Here is a 21,031-nt window from a genome sequence, read left to right on the forward strand (position 1 = left end):
TACATTCATTGCATTCCTAGTCTGAATCACAATCTGATTGTATGGGTGGTTACCTGGCAGGTAACGCTTATGCATGGTCATCAAGTCGTCTAACATCCGCTACGTGCCCTCTTTTAATTGCGAGAAGCAGATATATATAGCCAAATTCTCGCGCTTCGTTGCGGCAAAGTACTGCTTTTAATTTTTTGTTAAGAAGAAAAGAAAACCTTTTTAAACGGATCGAAAATATACCAATAACAATTTGTTAAGGATCTGTTTTTTTGTGAAGCTCCCTTTTCACAGCTGTCGCGCTACGGCGTGTGTTTCGTTTATTTGACAGTATGTAGATCTTGGTAATTACATTCATGGCATTCGTTTTCTTAATCACAATCTGATTGTATGGGTGGTTACCTGCCAGGTCACGCTTGTGGTTTGTCAGCAAGTCGCCTTACGTCCGCCACGTGCCCTCTTTCTGTTCCCAGAAGCAGATCATAGAATGGTTTTAATAGTTTACTTTCAAATAATGCAAAGAGTATGCAACATGTGTTTCTCCCTAATTCTGGGCTCATCAGACGTACACACTCACTGCATCCCCTCTCCGGAATCAAATCTCTATTGTCAGCGCCAGAGGTGAAGCCCCTAACGTTGCGCTACGGCGTGTGGTTCGTTTATACCTCGTGTCTTCTCATTAAACTTTTATCTCGCAAATATGTTATTGCAATCCGCAGCGGGAGCGTTTCTATAAACTTAATTTAAACTTACGTTTTACACCGTGCTTTTTTCCCTTATGAAGATGCTTGTATGCTTCACTCGCTCGCTTCTTATTGTTTCGCTCCCTTCTCAATTGTTTAATGAATTTTTTGTTCTTCGCTGTTTGCGGCGCCAGAGTTGAAGCCCCTAACGTTGTGGTCAGCAAGTCGGCTAACATCCGCCATGTGCCGTCTTTCAGTTGCGAGAAGCAGATCATAGAATGGTTTTAATAGTTTACTTTCAAATAATGCAAAGAGTATGCGACACGTGTTTCTCCCTAATTCTGGACTCATCAGGCGTACACACTCACTGCATCCACTCTCGGGAACCGAATCTCGAACGTCAGCGCCAGAGGTGAAGCCCCTAACGTTGCGCTACGGCGTGTGGTTCGTTTATACCTCGTGTCTTCTCATTAAACTTTTATCTCGCGAATATGTTATTGCAATCCGCAGCGGGAGCGTTTCTATAAACTTAATTTAAACTTACATTTTACACCGTGCTTTTTTCCCTTATGAAGATGCTTGTATGCTTCACTCGCTCGCTTCTTATTGTTTCGCTCCCTTCTCAATTGTTTAATGAATTTTTTGTTCTTCGCTGTTTGCTGCTCATCCTTCATTTCTCCCTACTGCGTTCTTTTATCTCGCAAATGTGTTATTGCAATCCGCAGCGGGAACGTTTCTATAGACTTAATTTAAACTTAAGTTTTACACTGTGCTTTGTTTCCCTTATGAAGATGCTTGTATGCTTTACTTGCTCGCTTCTTATTGTTTCGCTTCCTTCTCAATTGTTTAATGAATTTTTTGTTCTTCGCTGTTTGTGGCTCCTCCTTCATTTCTCCCTACTGCGTTCACAGTCTTTTCACGTGATTACGTGGGAGGCGTAAATGACGTGACACTCAACTCCTCCTCCCACGGCCATCGAGCTGCCGTCCATTACAGTATATTGTGAAAAAAGAGGTTCCAGTTATGACCATTACGCGTTGAATTTCGAAATGAAACCTGCCTAACTTTTGTAAGTAAGCTGTAAGGAATCGGCCTGCCAAATTTCAGCCTTCCACCTACACGGGAAGTTGCAGAATTAGTGATGAGTCAGTCAGTCAGTCAGTCAGTCAGTGAGGGCTTTGCCTTTTATTAATTAGTATAGATAAGGTCATATGGTACATATGTGGGACCTGAAATTTCTGCATATCATACTGGGTCAGCAGCCAGGGCATACAAAATTCCATTTTCTCTGAGAGCAAAGCCAAGAATTGACATTGAGTTAAAAAAGGAATGGCCAGCTAGAAAAAAGCTACACATCAGTGCCAAAAACATCATCAGCTCGTCTACTGGAGGGAGGCAGCCCCTTTTAGAATTACCCAGAAGGGCTCCAGTTGCTCTGTCCAACGACACTTCCTGGTGTGGCGGAAGTGTCAGATGAACACCTGGAAGCACTTCGGGTGCCCATGGGATTTCTTCCGGAAGCACTTCCTGGTGTGGCAGAAGTGCTGCCATCCAGGGTTCCAGAAACATCTGGGCACCCCCTGCGGTGGCCACTTCTTCCCACAGGGATGAGCTTCCCCCAAGCAGACTAGGGTGGCTGCCCTCTTGTGGCCCAGGGGAGGTATTGTCCCTCTCGTGGACCGTCCAGGTATCCTGGCTGGGTAGGGTCCCCAGCCGTCTGCCACAATATATATACACATACATATATACACACACACACACACATACAGTATATATATAAAAGTCAATGAATAAGTCATATGATGTATGTTTCATGATATAAGTTTGACTACATTTTTTTTATATTAAATTGATTTTGAACAATATGGTCTACATGAATAAATTGTGTAATGTGTTAAATATTAACTAAATGTCTTTTCTATTTTGTACTTAAATGTGACGAAATGGAAACATTCTAATTATATTTATATTGTGTTCATGAATGCAAATAAGAATAACTTCACAATTGAAACATTTTTTTGAGTTTAATTTTGCAGACCTGTTTAATTTTTCTGTAATAGCAAGAATTGTCTCTTAATTAAGTAGGTTGGAGTGAAAATCTTGTCTGCCCAAAAAATTAATTTGAGACCCCCGAGTTAGCTGGTCATCTGTTGGCTCACTTTGAATTGCATTACGGTTTGCCTGCTGGGTAAGGAAATGAAAAATCCATATTACTAACCGAGAATGGTAAACCGGATGGCATGGACGCAGGTACACGGCGATGGGACCATGAGACATACTGCACAGGCGCGTACAGCGCGCATCTCATAAACCGCACGCGAAGTCATATCCACCGCGAACGAAGGAGTCATGGCCCAAAAACGAAACAGCTCAACTGACGTGAATGAGAAATGAAGCAACAACGCGCCCATAGCTAACGACTAACGACACAGCCATACAAAAAAGAGGATTCTGCGCTGCAGCCCAGATTCAAACGGAAGAGGCTACGGCGGCCCCACAGGTCCACAATGATAGTACGGAAGGCGCAGGCGTCACCGCCATATTGTGAGCGGCACTACTACGGAAGGTGCAGGCGTCACCGCCATATTGTGAGTGGCACTACTACGGAAGGTGCAGACGTCACCGCCATATTGTGAGTGGCACTACTGCGGAGTAAAGTTAGGAATAATGTGCTGCTTGGGATTGTACAAACCGCTGAACGCTTTACACCGAATTCAAACACAATACAGCTCAACAATACAAACACGAGCCCACCTAGATAAGATCAATGAACGCAGGCGCCTACAATGCACGTTTGAAACTGCGGAAGCAAAGCAGGCACGGGTTCAAAACGAACGAGCTCGACTGACGGATATACAAACACGAGCCCGGCTGGATAAAATCAATGAACGCAGGCACCTACAACGCGCGTCTGAAATGCCGCAAGCAAAGCGGGCACGGCTCCAAGACGAACGAGCTCAACTAATGTATTTCAGGATACCCAACGCTGGGGGTAGGCGAGCGAAGCGAGCAGGGGGCGGAGCCCCCCTTGTGATTAAAGATTCTAAATCATAAAAAGCAAGTCACATAAAATGAAGGGAAAAGAAGTATGTTGCATTACCCGCGGTATTTGGTTATTGATTAGGGATATGGCTGAAACAAAAACCTACAGCCATCATGGCTTTGATACATTTGCATTAGAGAATCATGAGGAGCCAGTACTCAAATTACCAGCTGCATTGTAGGAACATTCAGTGGAATGGTACTCCTTTGTGGCACATACTCACGGCTGGACCATTTACAATAGCAAAGTAAACTAATGTTAATGTCATTACAATCAGAGAAGAAGTCAGAGTACATAGAGTTGTCCCAAGCATATACTAGAAGACTGAGCACAAGTTTGTACTGATTCTGTGCAACTATTTTGAGGGGAAGTTTCCTTGTTCATTCCATCTATCAATCCATCTTGCTATATATTAATTAAGGATGCATTCATTGCCCCATTTCTGCAGTCACTGAGTCAAACTAGAATTACTAGCAAGAATTTATCAAATATCTTAGTGTTTTAAACTCAAGAAAGAACCAACAATGCTAACAGCATTTGCCAGAAGGCAAGGTGTCAGTCCTGCTTAGGCCCTACTAACACTCAGACCCACACTAGGCCAATTTCACCAGTCAGCCAAGCTGGAATACCCAAAAGGAACCCTTTGCAAAGATGGTGAGAATGTGCAAAGTCAACATAGACAGTGACTTGGCATTAAATGGGAACCCCATTGGATCTGTTTTGACAGCAGTGTCAACTACTGGATTATTCTGCTATACTTTGTTTTTAGGTTGTTATCATTTTGTTGTTAATTGTCATTATTTGTATACAAGTAAGTAAACAAGCTCTAAAGCAAAATGTAAGTTAAGTAAAATTAAAGAGAATCCTGCACATTAAAATATGATAAAAATGCAGCTGTTTCCAAATTTTGTTCTTTGTGTTTAATGGATGAAAGCAGGAAAAAACTCCAGTTCAATAAAAAGTTAACTTAATTAAAATAAAAAGTTAGTGACATATACAGGGGTGTGCAAAAGTAGATTTACAGTTGTCTGTATGGAAAAAGACATGCAGGTTATGATTATTACAATAGCTTTATTAACTCAATAGCTTTATTAACTGTATTAATTCAAAAGAATGTCACAATGGCTCAGTACACTTAGGTACAATCTCATATGTGCTCAAATTACCTAAAAGATATATATGTTTCATGTACATACAACTGTGAACCTACTTTTGCCTACCGCTGTATTATGAAATAGGTTGAAGCAAAACTAGGACCAATAGAGCAATTCACATTTTCCAAGTACATGGACCATATTCATATGCACAGGTAAAATTACATCAGCGCAGGCAACCACAATTGCCAATACAGTGGTCTGCACACCTCCAAAGTTTTTTGGATTCATGAATTTATCTGCCCTCCCTACATATATGGTGCAAATGACACATATATGCAAAAAATCAAACCTGAACACTATGGAGAAGCAACAGAATGTACCTGTACAAATTATGCAGCAAATGCTTTCAGTATGAAAACAACCATTTACTTTGTGCATACATGTATGTGCATGTAGTTCATTTTCATTGGCATATATGGATACCCTATACAGTTTCCCATTACCAAGTTTGAGAAATACTGCATGCTCCTGAGACATACGCCAGCCCCCTGTAACTTTATAATGTTCTTAAAATAAGTTGAGTTATTTTAAATTTTATGTGATCTCATTGTTTTGTCAGCTGTCACATAATGAATCACGTAAAAATATAACATTTACATTCATATTTGTAATTTTGTAACAGACTTAAATTCTTATGTCGCGTGTCACTGTTCTCCAATTTGATCCACTTTCACATGTTACTGTATCCAAATATTGAAAAGTACTAAAGTATGAAGCAGATACAGATAACACTAATTGTATTATAATGGTAAAAGAAGCAACTACTTTCACACTTGTTTGCTCACTACAAAAAAAAAAAATTGAACAAATCTGTAGTAACTTGGAAATAAAACTATGCTGAAATAAAGCTGGGTGGCGCAGTGGTAGCACTGCTGCCTCGCAGTTAGGAGACCCGGGTTCGCTTCCCGGGTCCACCCTGCATGGAGTTTGCATGTTCTCCCCGTGTCTGCGTGGGTTTCCTCCGGGTGCTCCGGTTTCCTCCCACAGTCCAAAGACATGCAGGTTAGGTGGATTGGCAATCCTAAATTGGCCCTAGTGCGTGCTTGGTGTGTGGGTGTGTTTGTGTGTGTCCTGCGGTGGGTTGGCACCCTGCCCAGGATTGGTTCCCTGCCTTGTGCCCTGTGTTGGCTGGGATTGGGTCCAGCAGACCCCCGTGACCCTGTGTTCGGATTCAGCGGGTTGGAAAATGGATGGATGGATGGATGGATGAAATAAAGCTGGAGTCCATTCAAATGAAAACCTGCAGCCATGAAGATCAGAAGATATTATATATCTATCTATCATATTTCTGTTTAGAACAGTAACAACAGTTTAGATATCCTGTAAAGTTTTTGATATTCTGACCATTTGAAAAAATAAATAAAGAAGGTTCTTTGTAATTGTCTATGACTTAAAACATTTCATGAAAATGTGACTTAACCATAAGAATTCAGATACTGGAAGTCTATTTATAAGTGATCCCATGAAGAACATGTAGATGTGGAATAAAGTGTTTCTCACAGTAGGTTTTTGAAATAATAACTGAAAAAAATATTTTCAGTAAGTACTAAATTATCCAGTAAAGTAAAGTAAATTAGTGTCATGGATAATTAAGAATTGTTCTCTTGTTCTCTGTTGCTTTGAAACTTACACCTTCATTCTTGTATGTATTGTAACTTGCTTTTTAAGTTGCCTTGGATAAAGGCAAGTTGTAATCTTGAATCTTCTAATAGTGACCTGCTTAATATTCCAAGAACCAAACACAAAAGAAGTGGTGAGGCAGCCTTTTGCTGTTATGCATCAAAAATCTGAACACTGTAGATCATTTAAAAAAGACTCTTGAAAACACGCTTTTCAAATTTGGTCTTTTTGTAACTATAATTTAGTTCTACCCTTAATAAACTAAATATGCATAGAATTATTCTAACATTCAATGAATCTAAAATCTTTATTTTTACTTTTCTCTGTTTTCTGTTTTTTCTGTGGTGGTTTTCTATGCCAAAACCACCTGATCAAAGTCCTGTGCAGCCATCTATGACACCACAACCTGCCATGAGACCAACTGCTTCATATCCTCTAAGAATAAGCCTTAAAAACATAATAAAGAACTACTTAATATTTATTTTAGATAGAATGCCCAATGGGGCCTGAGTGGTCTTTTGGTCTGGATCCCCTGCAGATTTTGTTTTTTACTTCAGCTCCGCTGGAGTTGTTTTTTTTTTTATCCACCCTGGCCAAATGATATTACCTTCGTACTGTTAGAGACTTAAAAAAAACAATTCTATATTTAAGGACTCTATTTCTCTTAATTATATATCTATCTTATGTAAGTGTACATTGTTTATTTTTGGTTTACTTCTTATGGATTTTAATTCTTATATAATTTAGTTTTTCTTTGCATATAGGTACTTCTTTGACATCTTATAAAGCACTTTGGGCTACATTGTTTGTATACAAATGTGCTATAGAAATAAATGCTGTCATTGTTGTTTCGACTCGACTCGATTCTTGTCCTTACTTTCAAAACACTCAATGATCTGGCTCTCTATTATTTAAAAGATCAGTGTTGGTGTGTCAGAGTGAGGATGTGCAGCATTGTTAATAATTTTTACTCAGTTTTGTTTTAACTCTTTCCTTCTGTACGACCTCCAGGGGGTCCAGGGTGCGTCCTGTAACTGAGGTGGCCCTTTCATTTAGCTTGTTGATTTGGTGGGCCTCTCTTGAAGTGATGTTACAAGCCCAGCACACCACAGTATAAAAAATTGCACTACCCATCCCAGAGTTATAGAAGATGCAAAGGCTGTCATTTCTCACATTAAAGGAACACAGTCTCCTAAGAGCCTGCTCTGCCCTTTCTTATATAGTTCCTCTGTGTTACGAGACCAGTCCAACCTGTCATTAATGTGGACCCTCAAGTACATGTAGGAGTGGACCACCTCTACATCCACTCCTTGAACAGTGATCAGACATACAGGCCTTTTGGCATGGTGAAAGTCAATAACCAGTTCCATGGTTTGGCTGATGTTGAGATGCATGTAGACAATTCTCTTTACACCAAGAAACAAAGCTCTACAATGATGGTACTGTCAATGTACACTATAACACATGTCAAGCCCTACTGTAGCAAACTCACAAATAAACCCCAGTAAGTTACAGTATTATTTTCAGACAATTTTGTAGAAAACTACTACACGAAAAAAGCCAACTCTTCAATTTCTGCTGTTGGCACTGTTCAAACAGCATGGTCCCAGGAAAGGGGCATTAATTGTACGAATTACTTGCAGGAATATTATTTTTTTTTGTTTTGGTCTAAAAAAAAAAACTTGTAAGCAGTAGTGGGCATGTGCTCTTTCATACATTATAGTTTTATAGGGCCATTATTATCACCAGTGCCATGATCAAACATGCAAGTCAGAGCCACGGACAGGATTATGGCAGCAAAAAGGGTGACTTGTCCAGTCCATCATAGAAGGTCCTGCACATGGATGGGGACAGTTCCAACATAGCTACTTTCACTGCTCTTTTAAGGAATTTTAACTGGGTTCACCTTTGAATTCATTAAGCCAGAATGATGTTAAAATTCAATTACTGGAATATCAAATGGCCAATCTATCTTTGAATTTGGTGCACCTTGAAGACAGAACTAAAACAAACAATGTGTGACTGACAGGTATTCCAGACAAATGATAAAGTAATGACCCTGTGCTCTTTCTTAAAAGCCAGTGGACCACAATTTTCCTGGGACTATGTGACTTTTGTTTGGTGACCGACCATTGCTATTGTGAATTGTATTTTTGGTGTACTGACTAGAGACTACACACATTATTTTTGAAATGGAATACTTTTTTTTATTTGTCTATTTTTATTGTTATACTACTGTTGTCAATACACAAACACAGTGGACATATAATTCAACTATAAATAATAAATTGAAAAACAGCAGTGCCAAATTGGAATCAGCAAAGATTCAAAGCTCTGATGGATAGTAGTCCCCTTACTTCAGAGGCTATCCCAGTTTCATACATTTTTACATGGCTAACTATGTAAAACAAATAAACCACCATGCTTCTTCATGAAAATTATTGAGCTAGTCATGGGTTTACAGGTACATTTTTTTGTGGGCTTGTCACACAGATTTTAAGAATTTTCATACATAATTGGAGGCATTGAGTTCTTACAAATCATACTGGGTTTGACCCTGAAAAATTATTACACAGACTCTCCTGGAATAATGGTCCTGGGTTTTTGTATGCATGTAATTGCAACCTGAAGACTACATCATTTCCGGGGTAATCAGTATGCGTGAAAGAAGCATGACTGTTTAGTAAGACAGTGACACTGTTTTTTCAAATGTGGCAATGCATAACTCATCCTTGCCTCTGAATTAGTTTTTAAGGGTCTACTGTAAATAGCAATTGATTTAGGCATGAATTTTTTTCTTTACTGTTTTCAAGCTGAGCCTTGAATGCTTTTGAAATTTCTCTTTGAAAATACTGTATGACTGAGTAAAACTTATGCATTAGGGCACTTACTTTCTAATGTTAATTTTCTGTTATGTCATCATTCACAACTGAAATAAAATTGTGAATAATGGTGCCATAGTTCCAATGCATTATAAATGATGGCTAATGGAGCTTTCATGTTTTTTAAGTATAATATTACTAAGTGAGCTCAACACACATTAATTATTGACTGATAGACTAATGTGGTATCTTGTCTTAATTGAAGGAACTTTTGGGAAAACAGTATTTTGTGTATTATTTTACAGACCTGTACCCATTTTAGGAAATCTTTAAATGACGTCTACACATAATGGACGTTAATGCCAGTCTATATCAGGGCATATTAAAGAGCACAAGTACACACTCCTACTAGCCAATTAAGTGCCAACAATTAACCAAATATGGACATCCTCATGGATCCAGAGTCCTGGGTTCAAATCCCATGACAAGTTGCTCTCTGAGTTTATATGATCTCTCTGTGTCTTTGCGTTTGTTTTTTTTTTTTTTTTTGTCTACTCCAGTTTTCCTCCTACATTCCCAAATAGGTGCAGGTAAGGTTAATTGGTGATTCCGGCCAGGCATGAGTGGGCTCCGTGGTGGATTGATGTACTGTCTAGGACTGTTTCCACTCTGCTACCCATGATCCTGAACTGCAGTGAGAATGGTATGGCAAATAATCTAATTCTTGTTTTTTTTTATTACATCTTTGGGATGTGGAAGGAAACCCATGTAGACATGAGGAAAATATGCAGACTCCACAGAGATGGTGAAATGGGCAAGTATTAGAACCCAAAACTGTGAAGCTGTGTTAGATCAGGGCTGACCAGTGTTTCAAACACATTACTATATCATTACTGTTATAATTGTTTTTTTCCATTAAAATGAGGATTTAGTGCCAAAAATAAGATGTCCTTGCTTTCTGTTTCTGATCCTGGTTGCACATGCATACACACACCTAAGGCTAAATTAAAACACTGCAGGGCCAATAGAGCTAACACAACAGCACCTGGCATAAACACAATTTCACATAGTACAAACAATGTTTTTCTAGATAAGAAATTACACTAATCATATGAAAGAAAAAAGGTGGAAAAAATCTTTAGAAAAGAAGTTTGAGTGTAGTTAAAAAACTTTGATTGGAAGGTAAATTATTAAGGGAAGCTTATTACTTATTGTGCACAACATCTTACCAGCCTCTTTATGTAGAAATGCCGTTGCCCAAACTGAGGTTTTAGCTAATTTTGATGGCAAGGCTGTTGTCAAGATAATTAATGTCTAAACTTTAAAAAGATCTTGCATTCAGAAATTTTTAAATGAAAAACATCTGTACTTTTTACAGAAATTGAATTAAGACAGTATAAAAACAATGGATGGATAGAGACACGAAAAACTCAATAAATGATAAAAATATACTATTTTACCAAAGAGAAGACACCACCAACTCAGTTTATTCCTGAAAAAAATAACTTACAAGAGTAATAGGTGTAATTTGTAGTATTTTGTTATTTTAAGGCGAAGGTAATTTATTTATACATTTACTCACTAAAAAACATTTATTCCAAAATTAGGTCATAAAGAAAACTGGAAACAGTCCTTGATGGAGCATACACCCACATACATCTACATCCACAGACACTGGGCTAAATATGACTCCTCAATCAACCAAATATGGAAGAGGAAAGTGATACTCCTGGAGAAAAAACACACACACACACACACACTGGCAGGCAAAGGAAGAATGTGCAAACCCCACACGGACAGTGATCATATTGGGACTGAACTTGGGTTTCCTGTTCTGTGATGCAGCAGTCTTGGCTCATACACCACCAATGCTGAAGTACAGAACTTACAATTAAGCGGAGGGTGAAGGGCCCTCTCCTCTTCTTTCTGTACACCTCCTTACTAAATCCTATCATCCAGTCCCATGGATTTCCTACTGCTATATGTCATTTCTCCAGAGGGCTACAGTATCAGCTAGAATCTCTGCATATTTCTCTGATATTTCTAACTGGATGAAGGATCTCCAGCTCAGCCTGGCAAAGATGGACCTTCTTGTTATCCCAGCTTGTCTGTCTATTCAGCACCCAATCTCTGTTCAGTTTGGCTCACTATTGCTAACACCTGGCCAGCTGTCCTTCAGGAACCGTGTTGCTACAGTCTCTCAGTCTTATAGATTTTCTCTGTACAACATTCATAAGATTAGACTGTATCTCACGGAATATGCAGCACATCTCCTGGTCCAGGTTTTGGTCTTGTCACGGCTGGACTGCTGCAACTCTTTGCTGGCAGCAGCTCTGGTATGTGTCCCCAAACCACTGCCGATAATTCAAAATGCAGTAACATGCCTTGGAGTTCAACAAACTGAAGCAAGCATTTGTCACCTCTGTTCTGATCACTACACTGGTTTCATGTAGTGGCATGTATTAATTTGAATTACATGATGCTTGCCTAAATAATAGTACTTGGTCAACACCTACTGTACATATATGGAGACACGTCTGAGGTGCCATGCCTCCTCCTCAACATCTCAATCAAGACTCTTTAAATGTGTAGCTCTATCCAAACTGTTGACTCCCTCACTGTGCTTAAGAAGTGCTTGAAGACTCTTTCATTTGGTGAATTTCTGTCTGATATTAGTTGTTAGGTTTTGAAATTATAACTAGCTTGTATTTTGTTTTCTAAACTCTTCATTTGTGATGCTCAATTTTGTACCCTTGTCCTTTAACACTTGTTTCCCAAACAGTCACCAGAATGATTTTTACTGTACTCAATTATGTTGACCTCCTTATAAGTCACTTTGGATAAAAATGTTTACTAAGCAAATACATGTAAATATGTATGTAAATATTTCTTTAAAGCCAAATTTGTTATTTACACTAGCAATAAGGTTTAGCCTTATATTATTGATATCTTAGAAACCTGGTATTGTATTACATTTTAAGTGATGTTTAAGGTCTTCAGTCTCTTCAATATGAATAGGCATGTGGATAAACGGCAAAATTTGAACTAGAGAAGTTTTCATTACTTAAATGTGAATTTTTTTCCTTGCCTTTCAGAAGGTAAGTTTAATCATCAGTATATCGCATATGAAATGCACATTTGTTGCTTGGCAGATAGTGAACCCTCTAGCAATAATCCGTGCTCTAGGGTAACCTTTTATCTGAATCCACATTTCTGAAAATAGTTAATTAAATCAGAACCCACCGTGTTTCAATCAGCTAATTAGTAAAATGTAAATCAGAAGGCACTATGTTGCCATTTAATAGTATTTCATTGCAAATTCTTCAATAATCAACTAAATATGTTAAGAACATGCACTCTTTTTTCAATGCCAGAAGCAGTGCAGGAAAACCAGTTACAACCATGTTTTTCCTTCTAATGATTTCCACTTTTTTGTAACAGTTAAAATTTCTTTCCATGCCCACGAATTACCATTTGTAAATAACTTAGGCAGTCCTTCTTATTCTCAACCCAAAGCCTGAAGCTCCTCCAATGGCACTCTCAATCCAGACATCCCTTTAACGTTGGTTGCTCCAGTCTGAGTAATCATTGAATGTGTCATGTGGTTGTATGCATTTTGTTCTTTAATTATACCTTAACATGCAGCAAATGACATGTGTCTTGAGATTTGCTCAGTCACTCATCCATGTAAGGCAGTGCAATTTAATGCTTATTTTCTAATCCTAGAATTTTCTGATGACAAGTTGTCATATACTGTACATATTAAAAAAACTGTTAAGAGAAAATAGTTAATAATTGAAAGGACATACTGAAAAATGTATGACAAAAACTGTATTCTTCCAATGCTGTAGCTTACCAGTCTCTATTCCTGTAGTATTTGTTAAGTATCCTGCTTTGTGGGTTAGTTGATTAGGACAAGTTGGACTTTTGGCATTCTTCCCTCCTATTGCCATTTGATGATTAGCACATTTTATATCTGCTACTATAATCTGTTATGTCATTGGCTATTTTTTGTAAGTTTCTGCATTTTAACACAACCTATTTTAAAATGTGTAGCAGTAAATTCCAAACATAAACTGCACTGTTATTATTTCTTGCAAAATCTTGAATAACTGATGGCTATAGTCATTGTTGGGTGTTCACCTTTACTGCTACTATAAGGAGATTATGGGCAATAGGATCACATGTCCAGCTGATGGACTGAAAACAGTTTCAGAAATTTAAATATATGACTGCATGATTGAGAGGTGCAGGTGTACTTTCATGCTTATTCCATTTATATGTTGAAGTTGAGTAAGGCATGCCTGACAGGAAAATGGTTGTGGCTTACGTATTCTGACATAGGCCATTACATTTGCATTTTAATCCTCTTTATGTGGTAGATTCCATTGATACCTTTTACCCAAAATGACTTAGGTCTCAGTACAATTGTTTACCTACTGTATGCTTTCACAGCTGCAGCACAGACAGGTACACTGACTTGCTCACGGTCATGTAATATATAAGGGGTGAGCCACTTCACTGCACTGCCTATCATGTATAAAATCAAAACTGTTTGTGCTGATTTTAAGTAGTCAATGAACTACTTATTTTTTATTTTCTGAGCAACTGCAGGTGGAGTGATCATTAGCCAGTTTTTACCAGTTAAAGTAATTGGAAACTGTAGGTCTTTTATTATTTATTATAGTAAGAAATCTTGTGCAGTTACAAAAATATTTTGGAAATATGTCTGTCTTGGAACCTTCTCCTTCCTAGAGTATACGATATTCATTTGAGTGCTTGTATTGCCTTTTAAAAGTTGAGATGATATTACAGTTACTGCCAGGGGAATGAAGTTATGTGACCTTGCTATATCATGTTCTAAAATATTCAGTTCAATTTATTTTTTTTAATAGCTCTTTCCATTTAGATGCTGAGAGTGCATTACATATTTACATATTGTAAAAATAAAACTAAAAATAACACTTAATAAACACAAAGAACCGTGAAAAAAAGTACAAAAACAGTATATCAATGGCGGCTGGTTAAACAAATTATATAGTGCCTTTCATACCTATCTATCTATCTATCAGTCTATCTGGTCATTCCACATGCTCACGTGGTCCTCATCATAGTGTCAACGCACATTTTGTCCTGTCCAGTACCAGACCCATACGACCAATCCAGGCTAAAATGTATTATATCCTTTCCACCATGCTGCCCAATCTGATGCCAGCTTTCCCATTTCTACTATGCTCCCAAACTTCGGTCCGTGACATCCACAGTTTAGGTTTAGGTTTAGGTTTCTTTATTTAGTCATGTTTACACAGGAAAACATGAAATTTGCCTTCTCAGTTGCATCTAATAACAGGTAACAGACAGAATGAAATAAAACAGACAAATAGAAATAAGAAAGGTTAAGGTAAGGCAGTTAGATAATGCAGACTAGTAAAAAGAAAAAGAAAATAAAAAAAAAACAATTTTACACGATTTAAGAACAAAAAACAGGTACAAAACACGGAGAGATGCACTGAGAGGTCTGCTACAGAGCAGCGACAGTCCCCTTATTCTTCCAGTAACTATAGATGTGGAAAGGTACAGGTGCACCTGCCACACAGATTTTATACTACACCTGTCTCTAAATTGCCCAATTCTCTACAAATTTGCCCAGTTCCCCATACTGCCAAAACCCACATCATAATGTCTGCACCCCAACCTCTGTAATCTTTCAATAGCGTGGACTTCTTTCTGTCCTATAACACATCCATAGCATAAGTCCAATCCAAATCTAACTGTGCTTCTGCAAAATAGAGTGCCCAATCCTTGACCATTCCCACTGTATTCCATAACTCCACATCATACAATCACTAGTCCTCTGATTTTTCTCAAGTCTTGCATGCCAGTCTGTCATTTAGCACAACCACAAAGTCATTCCATCCCTAATTTATTCTATACTTGCTGCCAGTCTGCCTAGTCCTATGCAACATTTACAGGCTTACCTCAACTGGACACAAATTCACATTGTAAGATCCACAGACCCCACATCTTAAAACATAACTCATCCTCCAATCTATCTTGTACTTCAGTCATACTTCAAGTCCAATCTAAATCTTATTCTGTCTTTATGGTCATTTTTCTGCCACACTCCGTGCTGTCTATGCAACACGGCTGCAGAGAGCGTAAAACAACTTGGCACATCCACATAAAAACCACAAGGGTGAGCTTTCTTGAAGGCTTTTACTGGACGTACCTCATTGTAAACTGAAATATATACAAAATAAACATACAGGTATATACAGGTGTACAACCAAAGACAATAAATAATGATTTACAAAGCAATACATAGCAGACTGCATACATTAAACGATAAAGCTTTAAAAGACACTTACAAGGCAAGTGATTTCCACGGTTGGATCAAGACAAAGAGAAGCACGTAGACAGAGGTTCAATTTGCTGCGTACCACAACTAACCAGACCCAGGGGTTTATATACCTTAAAGATAAGCTTCAGACGTGACTGAAACAACAGATAAAGGGGTGCCTACGTGAGACACATGAGGTGTATTGTATTTAAATGTTTATTATGGGACCTACATGCTTTACGTGAGTTTCACAGACATTTATGACACCACTGTGAGTGTGGGACGTGACTGACAGGTGTGTTAATAAATGACAAGACAATGGGGGAGCACAGCTCAACAAATAACAGCTAACAGCATGTGGGGCAGAATAGTCATGTTACCTATATTTCCTTGAACATAAATTTTGTCCTCATTTCCTTCAGGCCTGAAAATTTCTCAGTTACTTTCTGTCTAAATTGAATGATTTGACTAAGCCTGTCAAAAAATGTAGCCTCAAGCTATTGTCTAGATCAGTGTTTGCCAACTTTTTTTTCCTGTACTGGCACACTTTTTGTAACCAAAATCATACTAAGGCATGCCACTATCTTATTAACCACAAACACATATACAATACATCTCATACACTTGCTCAACTGCCCGAAGGGGCAGGAGTACCGGAGAAGCTGGTAAAAAAGGACCTCCAAGATCAGTGTTTTCAGATGTGGCACTCAGTGAGCACTTTGGTGACATCTCCAAGCTGCTTCACCTCTTTGCACACCCATCTCTGCCTCAGAGGAAACATGTATGCCCACTATCCACCAGCCCTGTGAGGCTCACTGGTGACTACACACCCAGGCAGATGGACTCTAGCAGCCAGGAGACACATCCAAAGTGCTCTAACATGGTAATTGCAGAGCTGATTTTTTGCCAGCTTCTCCAGGTAGTCATATCCTCCTCAGACACATGTCAAGCACCTGCAGAGCTTGTCCCTTTCAGGTTCAGACCCAAGTGAGCTACACTATTATTTCCACAGCATAGCACACCTGGATAGCTCTCACGGTGCACCACTTGGTGAAAAACAATTATCTAGATGACTGTACCCTTGTACCTCTTGTACCCCTGTCGTCCACAATATTTCAGTGCTGACACTTTGAAACATCAATAAAGGTAAACAAAAAAAAAGGCATTACTTACACCACATCTAGTTAGCCAATTCCATTTATCATAATAAGAGTGAGAAAAAATCTGTGTGTAAGCTTGTGTTGTTTTTTTCTTGAAGTGAATGATTTATGAAGGGGTGTTTCATTAAAGAACCAATTTTTCTTTGATTTCTGAAGATCCACATCTGTAAAGTAACACTCGCTCATCTGCAGTTACGTTAATGGCAGGTGTGGACTGTAAACCATGGACATGAACATGAAATGGTGCGTTGACGATTGTCCAATCACATTAGATTAAAGAAACCTAAAACAATACTAATTCGCTGCCAATAAATGTGCGAGTGTTTGGAGCACGTGGAGTTGCATCCTCAGAAAAATCTAAAAGCAACCAATTAAAGGGGAGGCTAAGGTCCTTCCTCTAGGACTTACATGGACTCTCATTTGGCCGTCATCCTTTACTTCGGAAATACAGGTATTCACACAGATTTTTTTTTTTATTCACACAGAAATTAAACAAATACAACTCTGAACCAATTTTCAATGGATCTCGACATGTGCTTACACTAGGTACATTGTACAAATAAATTTATTTCATGATAATTTTGCATTAACTAATTAATTTCAATACAGCTTATATATTAAAATTAAAGTATATCTACTATATATATACTAGGAGTGACTTCATTATGAACAATTTGATTATCAGTTGATGGCATTTGATTAAAACAGCTGGCTTCCTCCATCACTCCTTTTCCCTACATAATACTGACAGGGCGGCTGATATGTCTGTTCTAATATTGCCTGCGCATTTTCCTTCCTTTGAAAAATATCACTTTTCTGTTTACTGACACACTTGCAGTGTAGTTCACTCACTGCCTGTCATGCTCCGTTTTCCAGTGAAATCTTGATGGGGCCATTCAAAAAGTTTCTAGGAAGAACTACTGGTACTTTCAATCATTTTATTCCTGTTAAGAAACTCTGAGAATTGCTTTCTTAAAATTAGTCTTAAGCTCATATCTAATATACAGTATAAAGTATGCCATATTTAAATTCAACATTTCTACATCATCTGTTTAGCAAACACCTAGCTTTCAAGTCTTAACAGTTTAACTTTGTCATAATGTATTGAACCAAAAATAAGCCAACATGTAGAAGCCTTGTATTAAAAAAGCTACACCTTACTGCTCATCTTTTTGCACACTATTGTACTCCTTAAAACTCCATCATTGGTGTGAAATTCACTTCTCAGTTGCACATCCTCACTTTGAGCTGCAGATGAACAAAACACACACCCTCAGTTTTCTAACAATGAAAGCATTTTCTTTTAGCAGCAGGTTTTTTCTAAAGCTTGCTAAACTCATCTGTCTTGTAACAGTTGACCCTTTCCATCTGAGACAATCCTGGCTGAGCACCAAATGTCACTAACAAGAAATTTGCTCGGATTGCATTCAGATCGGCTGTGCATCCTAACTTGGACATTTTGGGTACAAAGTTGGGCTCTTGGATTCAGAAAGCAGAGTTCAACTCTCTTTGCCAGTTAAGTTAAGGAGGAACTCCCCTCATTTAGTGAATAATGGAGCTCCTAACTACAACAGTATTTTCTTTCTACAGTGGTCTTTCTCCATTTCAGCCTTACTACTTTAATTACTAATTTACATAAATGGTTACTGTAGGTATAAATATATTAAATTAAAGACATTTGTAAATATACCTGTCTAATCCACTTCAGAGTTTTGGGGAGTGTAGGATCCTTTTCTGGCAGCTAAGCAGTAACCAATATTGGATATTCATCTCAGATGTAAAATCCATTCTACAGAGATTCCAGGGAAAAAAAATCTTTTGGAACCATAGTTACTAGGAGCAAAAAAAAGATTTAGCCCCACTATATAATCTCCTTTACACTGCTCCACTACAATAAAGAGTATTGCCTATGATTCTGATGAGATTCAAAAAACTTGTGATACTGGGTCTGCCACTTGCAATGCAGTGTCTTTTTCCAAGGTTAGTAAAGATAACTTGGTCTAGGGGGCATTGATACAAAACTTCTTTCGGCTGCTCCCGTTAGGTGTTGCCACAGCGGATCATTTTCTTCCATATCTTTCTGTCCTCTGCATCTTGTTCTGTTACACCCATCACCTGCATGTCCTCTCTCACCACATCCATAAACCTTCGCTTTGGCCTTCCTCTTTTCCTCTTCCCTGGCAGCTCTATCCTTAACATCCTTCTCCCAATATACCCAGAATCTCTCCTCTGCACATGTCCAAACCAACGCAATCTCGCCTCTCTGACTTTGTCTCCCAACCATTCAACCTTAGTCGACCCTCTAATGTACTCATTTCCAATCCTGTCCATCCATGTCACACTCATAACCAAAAATGATACCAGATTTGTGTGCTGGTGGCACTGAACTCCTTCTCCAAAATAACAGTAATGATATGAAAGGATCAAACTTATAGATACATCTTTATTTAGACATATTTAATCTCTGCTAGTAACATATTACTAGTAAGTACATTCAACTCTGTACACTTGATTCATAAATGAGGAGTTAGGTTCATTTAATGTGCAGTCCCATCTTATATCACATTCATTTAGAGAAGATGTGAGAGGTAAAGAGAATTTGGAAATCTTTAAAAATATTTGCAGCAAAGCTAATAAAGAAAAAGGCAATGTAAAAATATTTTTGTGCTGTTTCTTGGAAAATGCTCTGTAAAGTTCAAACCTAGATGTACTTTATATTAGTTATGTCATACATGTCAAGCAAAAAATATTTTTTAAGAAAAATCATAATTCACAGGTATATCCCAGTTCCACTGGTTTAGAATGTTGCTAAGCTATTTTTAAGGCTTATGTGATTTTAGACTTACAGTTTTTAAATCCTTATAAGGCAAGAAATAAGCAAACAAATATATCAGCTGCTATGAAGAAAAAGCATCTTCTCTGGAAAATTACTCTTTTAAAGTCTGAAATCTTGTATTCTTCCATGACAGTGCTGACAAAGTTATGTTTGGTTGTCTGGCAGTTGTTAAAAATCCACTAAACTATGTGAAGTTGAATGTGAGACAAAACCTTATCTGCAGTTATCTGCTTTGAAATGTACATACCAAAGATTAACAGATAGTGCCTCTGACATGTTCCGTCTTATCTGAACGACACAAATATGACCCAGGAGAATGAATGACAAATCAAAGGTTGTTTTTGTTGGAGTCACGTTGATATAAGTATTGTAATCTACCTAAGGTATACAGTATTTATCAAGCCATCCATTAATTTTCTATCCCAATAGCTTCAGCTAATCAGAAGGATCCCACCCTGTATGAAGTGCTAGTTACACTCACACTCACTCATACCGTTGTAGAGTCATCAATTAATTGAAAACTCAAGTCTGCAGGATGTGGGTGGAAAAGGAAGTAACCAGAGAAAGTCCTACACAGACATGAAGAGAATGGGCAGATCACACAATGGCCCTGTTACAGTCATGATTTAATATTTTGTTATTTCTTCAATATAAATGATACAAAATACAATTCTGACATATTTAACAATTTCTCAAGGAAAGAAATTAGACCAGTACTCATGATTGTGTTGTTCATGGGTGTGTTTTGGTTTCCAAATCTCTGGCATGAAATATGTACTTGTCTAAGTTTAACCTTTTTAATAAATCCATATTATTTTAATATAAAGAAAACATTGTTGTTGTGAATTTACATTTAGTTTTTTTTTTTATTAAAACAAGCTAGTGTGTACCATTCTAAATACTATTTATATTGTTATAAACTCCACACAGAGTCATAGCAAGGTTTGGGGCAGCCACCCGTATTTTGGTATCCTGGCTGCAAAGTCGAGAAATGAATACAGCACAGCTGTGCACAAAACCGTGTCCAAAACAGAACTGAGGGAATAGGGAAAAGGTGGAGGCTTTTAAAGGGGAAGACAGGAAGTGAGATCAAAGGGGTCGGGCTCATAGGGGTCTTCAGCCATTGGTTCAAGCCCGGACGTGACATCACAGGGGCTGGAGCCGGCAAGGTCTTCTTCCATAGGCTCGGTCCTGGAAGTGACATCAAGAGAGCCAGGTGGAATCTCCCGTGAATGGTCTGCAGGAAAGGGAGAAAAGGAGTCAGTGCACTCTGCCACATGCCGGTATGATTTGGAATTGTTCTTACTCAAGCCCTTTAGCTGCCTCCCATGCGCACGTGTGTGACAATATTAGTAAATATTTTCTACAAGGCAATTGCTTAA

At 38.2% G+C, this 21,031-nt stretch overlaps 1 protein-coding gene across 1 annotated transcript in view; it reads right to left on the minus strand.

The window, feature by feature from the left end:
* armc2 (armadillo repeat containing 2) overlaps positions 1–19,822 on the minus strand; it is a 222,293-nt gene extending 202,471 nt beyond the window's left edge. Inside the window, exon 1 of the mRNA XM_028797612.2 lies at positions 19,660–19,822. The gene's annotated coding sequence lies outside the window, so the exon portion shown is untranslated. The remainder of the gene's footprint in view (positions 1–19,659) is intronic.
* Positions 19,823–21,031: the final 1,209 nt, after the last annotated feature.

Source organism: Erpetoichthys calabaricus, chromosome 3 (assembly GCF_900747795.2).
Source record: "Erpetoichthys calabaricus chromosome 3, fErpCal1.3, whole genome shotgun sequence".
Taxonomy (NCBI): Eukaryota; Metazoa; Chordata; class Cladistia; order Polypteriformes; family Polypteridae; genus Erpetoichthys; species Erpetoichthys calabaricus.